Below are 6,958 nucleotides of genomic sequence, written 5' to 3'. Positions count from 1 at the left end.
CAAGGCTGGCCTTGAACTCAAGTAATCCACCTACCTCTGCCTCTCAAGCCCTAGGATTAAGGACCACCTCAATGTCTACCCCATCTATGAACTACAATCCAGAACTGCAGAATCTCCATGACACAAGGCAACAATAGTATATCCGAGAGAAATCCTGGTGAGGATCCGGTATTGATAGTGTAGCAAAAGCCAGAGGCCTCAAACCAGACCAATAACTCATTGCAGTGAACATTTGCAAGTAAAGATGTTTGTACAAAAGGGTATACTGTTGCTTCTACAGCAAGATTTTTTATTGGTTTTGCTTTGCTTTGTTTATTTTTTGTTTTCTTTTGGGGGGTTTCAAGTGTAGAATGTGTATGTGAGAGGACAGGCAGATGAGTAGGATTTGGGTACATGATATGAAATTCACAGAGAATCAATAAGAAAGTTTTCTTTAGAATGAATACCAGAATACTTGTTACCTCTAATTTTAGATAAGGACACTCACTCAACCTGTGTGCAGCATGGATAGTGTAATGTTAAAGAGCTGTGTATGTGATTATGACAGTCTAAATTGAACATCTATCTGAAGATGGAAGTAAAATAAAATAAAAATTGAAAATAAATAAGAATGATGTAGATGGGAGGAAAGAAATCAGTGTGTCTGTACAGAAACTCTTATGATGTTGTTCATAGGATTAAGTGTTCTAGCTCTCTAAGAGAAAGTCATGTACGTACCTGAGCATCATCCATCATGATAAGGGGCATTATCTATCTATAACCTGCTAGGGTGAAATGCCTCCTGTCTGGCCAGGGCTTTAGAATAGAAGTGAAGCATCCCTTTTGCCTTTGCCATAGTTTTATGAAATGAGGGTGTTCCTTGTGATCTACAGATAAATATATAGGATCCTATGTGTAGCAAACCAGGTGATGAAATTACTCAATGCTTTGTATTTGGTGGGCTGAGCCCACTTGAATAAGAGTCCGTATAGATGTGAAAGTACACAAAGAGAGGGTAGACCCGAGTGACCTATGTTTCAGGTTTATCCATCTCCATCTCTGGCCACCTGGATGGCAATGGCAGCCAAGGTGAAGACTTCTTACAGAAGACTTCTTTTTTTCTTGACCAGGCATTTTACTGCTAATTGTGCCTTTCTGTTTGGGCTCAGGGAATTGATCTCTTCTGATCTACCTGGGTCCAGAGTCATGATATACAGTCTCAAAGTGGTTGGAATTTTTTTATAGACCCAACCAGGTCATTGTTAATTGTGAGTGACCAAGCCAATGTCACTAAAATACAGCTCTGTATACTCTAGCCATAGTATACCCATTGTCTACATTGGCAAGGACTGAAATTCTCTCAAGGGTTGGGATGGGCATGAATGTTTGGCATCAAAAAATGAATCCTTAGATCAGAAAAAAATAGCAAGATGAAAAGTTAGATCCCTTGAGCCAACAACAAAAAATTAAAAACTATACAGTGAATTTGTCCCTAAATACAAAGGCACAAAGATAAGATGTAGGTAGATTTAACATGTATGTATATAAGTGTGTGGACATCTTGTTATATGACCAGAATGACAGGGCTGTGTTTTACTCTATCACAGTTAGTGAACAAACTTCTCAGTGCATGGAAGGCATTCAGAGGCAAGTGTCCTACAGCACTTAAGTGGTTCACCTTTGCTTACAGTGTTGTAGAAAAGTGATGCCAATCCCAGAAAAGAAAGATGCACAGTTACAAGTTACCCAACAATCCCTTTTTAGCTACTGGCTTTGACTTTCAAAGTAAAGGCAAGGAGGTCTCAAGATGAAATAGATAAATAGACATCTTGACCTGCCCAGTGTATTCAAGGTCTTGATACAAACTCACAAAGAATTCATGGAAGTGGTCAAAGTACTAGACTGAGCAGAAATTATATTATAAAGGTATGATGTGTGATGGTGAACATTATGTTTAGAAGATCATTTACTGTGCTGAAATGACTTGTAAAAACAAATTGACTTTAGCTTATAAGCCATGTGGAAGTTGCTCCTATCTTGAAAAAATAATGTACCCTCTCAGTTAACTTACACCAAATGGATAATTTCCCTGCACAGTTGGGCTATTCTTATAAACTGCTAATTATTGTAAAAATCTTTCACTGCCTCAGCTATTCTTACAGGATAATAGACCACATGGCTAGCAGGCTAACTGTTAAGTTCCACTTGTGTAGAAAATGCCTGCTTGCTTAGAATAACTCAAGCATCTGACCCACATCTGTTACAAAAATTAAGCTTTACCAGTATCAAGACAGGATGTGAATTAACTTGACCCCCAAAAGTGTAATTTTGTGGAGTTTGCCTTTAAAGACCTTGGAAAAACAATAACTGAGGCCTTACCTAGAGAACCTTGAATCTCCGGTTGGGTCCCAGCCATTATTTTTAATAAAAAGGCCTCTTACTAATATCATATTTTTTGCCAGATTGGTGACTCCGAACCGTGTCAGACACATAGCAAGGAAAAGTACCTAAGCAAGGACTGGGTAAGGGATCCTTGACAGGGAATCAACCTCACAGGATTTTCTTGATGAGCTTTGCACTAAATGCTGGGTAAGAATGGTGCATGAGTTGTTTTTTACAACTGAACACAAGTGTTTAATTCATTATCATGGCAGTATGCTTGGGTGAAGGTCAGAGGCTGTGTGGTTGTGGTTGTGGTTGTTGTTTTGTTTTGTCTTGTTTTGTTCTGTTTTGACATAAGGTTAATTTCATGATTGCTGATGCCACACTAAGAGAGTACATGGAATTCAGGCTACAAATGACTACTTTCACTCTTCTTCTTGGTGTGTTGTTTTAGATTCTTCTCTCTTACTACTTCCTGTTTCCTAGTTAGTTACTATTTCAACACCAGTACACCGAGGTGTTAGCCTTCTATATTGAAGTGTGTTTATTCTTGTTTGTTGACTGTGGCTTTTGCTTTATCTTTGGTTTCCTTTCCTGTCAGCTTCTGGGGGATGGTGGCCAGGCCACTGGTTGCACAGGATTTCCTTAGAGTGGTTTCTAGGGTTTTGAATGGAAATAATTACTCAAGCTGATAAGCACTATGTCCACGGCTCATGTGGAAACTATTATCTCTTTGCCAAAGCCACGTTGTATATATGATGTATCTGGACCCAGAAACCACATTTATACTGTGGGGCTATTTGTCAATATCATTCTCATAGTCACCACCAATTAGCATTTGAAGAGTACCAAGCATGGGAATCACAGTGCACCTGGTTTGGGGAGAAAACAACAACAAAACAAAACAAAACAAAACAAAAACAAAAAACAAAAAAAAAACAAAAAAAAAGCATGTCAAATGTACATCAGTTAAAGAAGTAAGATATGGAAGAAATCCATACAAACATGAATCATAGGGTTGATAACAGTAAAAGCAAGCCTACATATGTCACAAATAGCATAATAAACTCATCAGCATTCACCTTGGATCTTCCAATGGCTGTTATAAAATGGGAGAAAGGACATGACCACCCAATATGGAATCTAAGCAGAAGGGTGCCCAGTGTCTTTGGGGTTTCACACTAAAGGCTTAGAAGCACTTTTATTGGCCAGAAAACCAAACTCTCCAGTGTTTTCCTCATGTCATTGTCCTTTGAGTATCTAAGGATTTGGGGAATTGGCACACTCTGTTGAAGATCACATAAAGTTAACACATATGTTTATAAAGCAACAACACATTCGTCTTACACAAATCGTTATATAATTGTGTAGATTATATAATCATTATATAATTGTGTGTCCATAGTAGAGATTTAGGAGAGTGTTTGAATCAGAGCAAGGCCATTTTCCTCCATTATCATCCTGATTCCCAGTTGTTCTCTCCTGCTTTGTATCCTTTATATTTACTTCTTTCCTGAGGTAGAGGTAGAATAGAAAGTAGTCATAACATACTCTTGTCTGTGGCTGCTTGAAGCACACAAGAGTGACAAACAATTCAAGTTCGCCACAAAATTCAAACACTGACACCCTTGTTTGCATGCAGCCTCTCTGTGTTAGTGTGGGTCCATTCATTGTTTGGAAAACAAGATGAGATTCCCTAGGGACTCTACAGACAAATAAACCCTTACATTTCACTGCTTCTTTTTTCCTCTTCTCCTTCCCATTTTGAATGTATGTACAACAAACCAATATACAGAATAGACAGGCCAAGAAACACATGACAACTACAGATTTAAATATTAACCATCTGTACTCATGGATATGATAACGCCTTTACATTTTTGCGTTGGAAACCAGGAAGCAAAGAGTGTTGAAGCAGTTTGTCTAAGCACTCAGAAATATTTCATCTGTTTTTCAATCACGGGATTAAATTGTGACTTTCCCTTTCTATAATTACTATGAAAAATAAGTTAAACTAAATCTAAGCTATATAGTAAGTGCTCAGATCATGAATTCTCAGTAGAGAAAATTAATTTTTAATATCATGTTTTAAAAACAATCAGCATTCTGATAAATGTAATATTGAGTAATACCTTGAATTTAGAATGGTAATTATATTTTAGATTAAGACAAATATTGAAATTGAAGTAATAAATTACACCAGAGTTTGCTTACAAAATAAGTTGTCTTATAAGGTTGAAGAGATGGACATCTACCCATTACATGTTAGAGTACGCTTCAGACCATCTCTTCTACAATAGTTACTTTCATATCAAGAAATTAAATTATGATAATATTTACCCTTTAAAATTAAGTTACATTACAATGTTATTTGTTGTGGCATTGTTCAGAAATAAGATGTAATTCCTATAATTAGATTGTAGGAATAAAAGATTTTATTAAGTAGATAAGAATTCTGTCTGTGAAGAAATGATTTAAATTTACTGGGGGAAAAAAGACATCCATAGGACAGTAGTGAATCTGAAATAGAAACATTTACATGATCTGGTACCACCTAAGGTTAGGATCTTTGCCTCTACCTTGGTGGTGGGACCACATAATTCTATTCTCCATGAAGCACCCACCCTTAGTCTCAACATCACTCTAAAAGGACACTGTATAATGGCTTTACTAATGCCTTGAGAACTTTATAAATCATATTTTTTTATTTCTTTTCTGCATCTCCTCTATCCATTCTATTTCATACCCATTCTATGTTTTCATTTTTTTAATCCTGTCAGTTTCAATCTATACCATATATATACATATATATACATATATTTATTTATGTATATGACCATCCACTTAAGTATGTTAGCCTGACCAAGGGGCAGAGCCTTTCCCTTCAGGAAAACTAAATATTGGAAGCCTTCTTTCGGAAGCTATCAATTACTAGTAGCTCTTCACCTAGGGGGTGGGTCTTCATGCCCATTTTCCTTCCTATGACAGGATTTAGTCTGTCCTGTGTTTATGTGTGTCATCTCCATGCTGTCAGAACTACTGTGCATTGGTTTGTGTAGCTGTCCTAATGTGTATGTAAAACACTGTTGATTTGTTGTAATCAACCACCTCTGGGTCTTACACTATTTCCACCCACTCTTCCTCAATGATCCCTGAGCCTTTAGAAAAGAGAGGTGTGATATAAATGTCCCATTTAGAGCTTTTTCACCCTTTCTCTTAATAGAGCCTCCAAACACAATGACAAGATTCAAGGCCTGAAGAATGGTTCAGTACCTTCCCAAATAGAGACACTCTGCACCTGCCCCTCTCACTGATCCCACAGAACAGAGTCTGATGAGATCTCAATATAGAGTTCTAGCACCTGGAGGTTCAGTCTACTGACACAGCCAGTTACAATGAGGATGGAATTGAAGGATGGAGCATTCTTGCCTGAGATATGATATCTAAATTCTGAAAGAGTTGAAGCTGGCACTGATCCCTGGATGCTACTAACCACATCTATAGAGTCCACCCACCAAACTGCAGACACTGAAAAGAGCCTATTAAAGTAGATCGGCAACTCACACTGGAGAAATGCTCTAGAAAGACTCCCTGAAGAAAGCAGTCAGATCTTTCAGAGATGGCAACATTTCAACCTCAGAATCTCTGGTGTAGGAAACCAGTGAAGGGTGAAAAGAGAAGGCTAAGTAATCAATAGCATCCTAAGTGTTCAAACTCTGGCCCAGATCCAGTAAGAACAAACAAGTTTAGGCCTGGCCACACCAAATTCCAGTGGTTTACTCTATACAGGAACTATGTACATCATTCTTCAACTTCATCTTCACTGTAAAAATGTGCTTGGTATATATTCATTCCAAATTATTCTCTGAGGCTATTGTGAATGGTATTGTGTCTCTCATTTCCTTCTCAATGTGTTTGGTTCAAACATAGGCAGGATACTGATTTTTATGTGCTGATTTTGTATCCTACTACTTTGTTGAATAGATTTTTCCATCATAGTAGTTTTTGGTAGAGGGTTTAGAATCTCTTATGTATAGAAGCATACCATTGCAAAAATAAAAGAGAGATACTTTACTCTTTAACTATGTGTGTCCTTCTTATTACCTTTTCTTGTTTTCCCTTTGGCTAAGACTTTTAAATGTAATTTTGTATTAAGGAAATGAAAATTTGGTTCTTCAAAAAGATTAACAAAACTGCTCAGCTCCTTGAATTCCTTCTCCAACTCTTCCATCAGTCTAATGGTTGACTATGAGCTATACCACTCCTAGGCATATACCCAGAAGATGCTCCATAAGGATACAAGCTCCACTATGTTTGTAGCAGCCTTATTTATAATAGCCAGAATCAGGAAACAACCCAGATATCCCTCAACAGAGGAATGGATACAGAAAATGTGGTTCATTTACACAATGGAGTACTACTCAGCTATTAAAAAAAAAAGTGACTTCATGAAATTCTTAGGCGAATGAATGGAATTAGAAAATATCATCCTGAGTGTGGTAACCTAATCACAAAAGAACACACACAGTATACACTCATTGATAAGTGGATGTTAGCCCCAAAACTCAGAATACCCAAAATACAATTCACAGACCAC

This window comes from Mastomys coucha, unplaced genomic scaffold (genome assembly GCF_008632895.1).
Source record: "Mastomys coucha isolate ucsf_1 unplaced genomic scaffold, UCSF_Mcou_1 pScaffold7, whole genome shotgun sequence".
Classification (NCBI taxonomy): domain Eukaryota; kingdom Metazoa; phylum Chordata; class Mammalia; order Rodentia; family Muridae; genus Mastomys; species Mastomys coucha.
The sequence above is the reverse complement of the archived record's forward strand: the minus strand, read 5'-3'. Positions refer to the sequence as shown.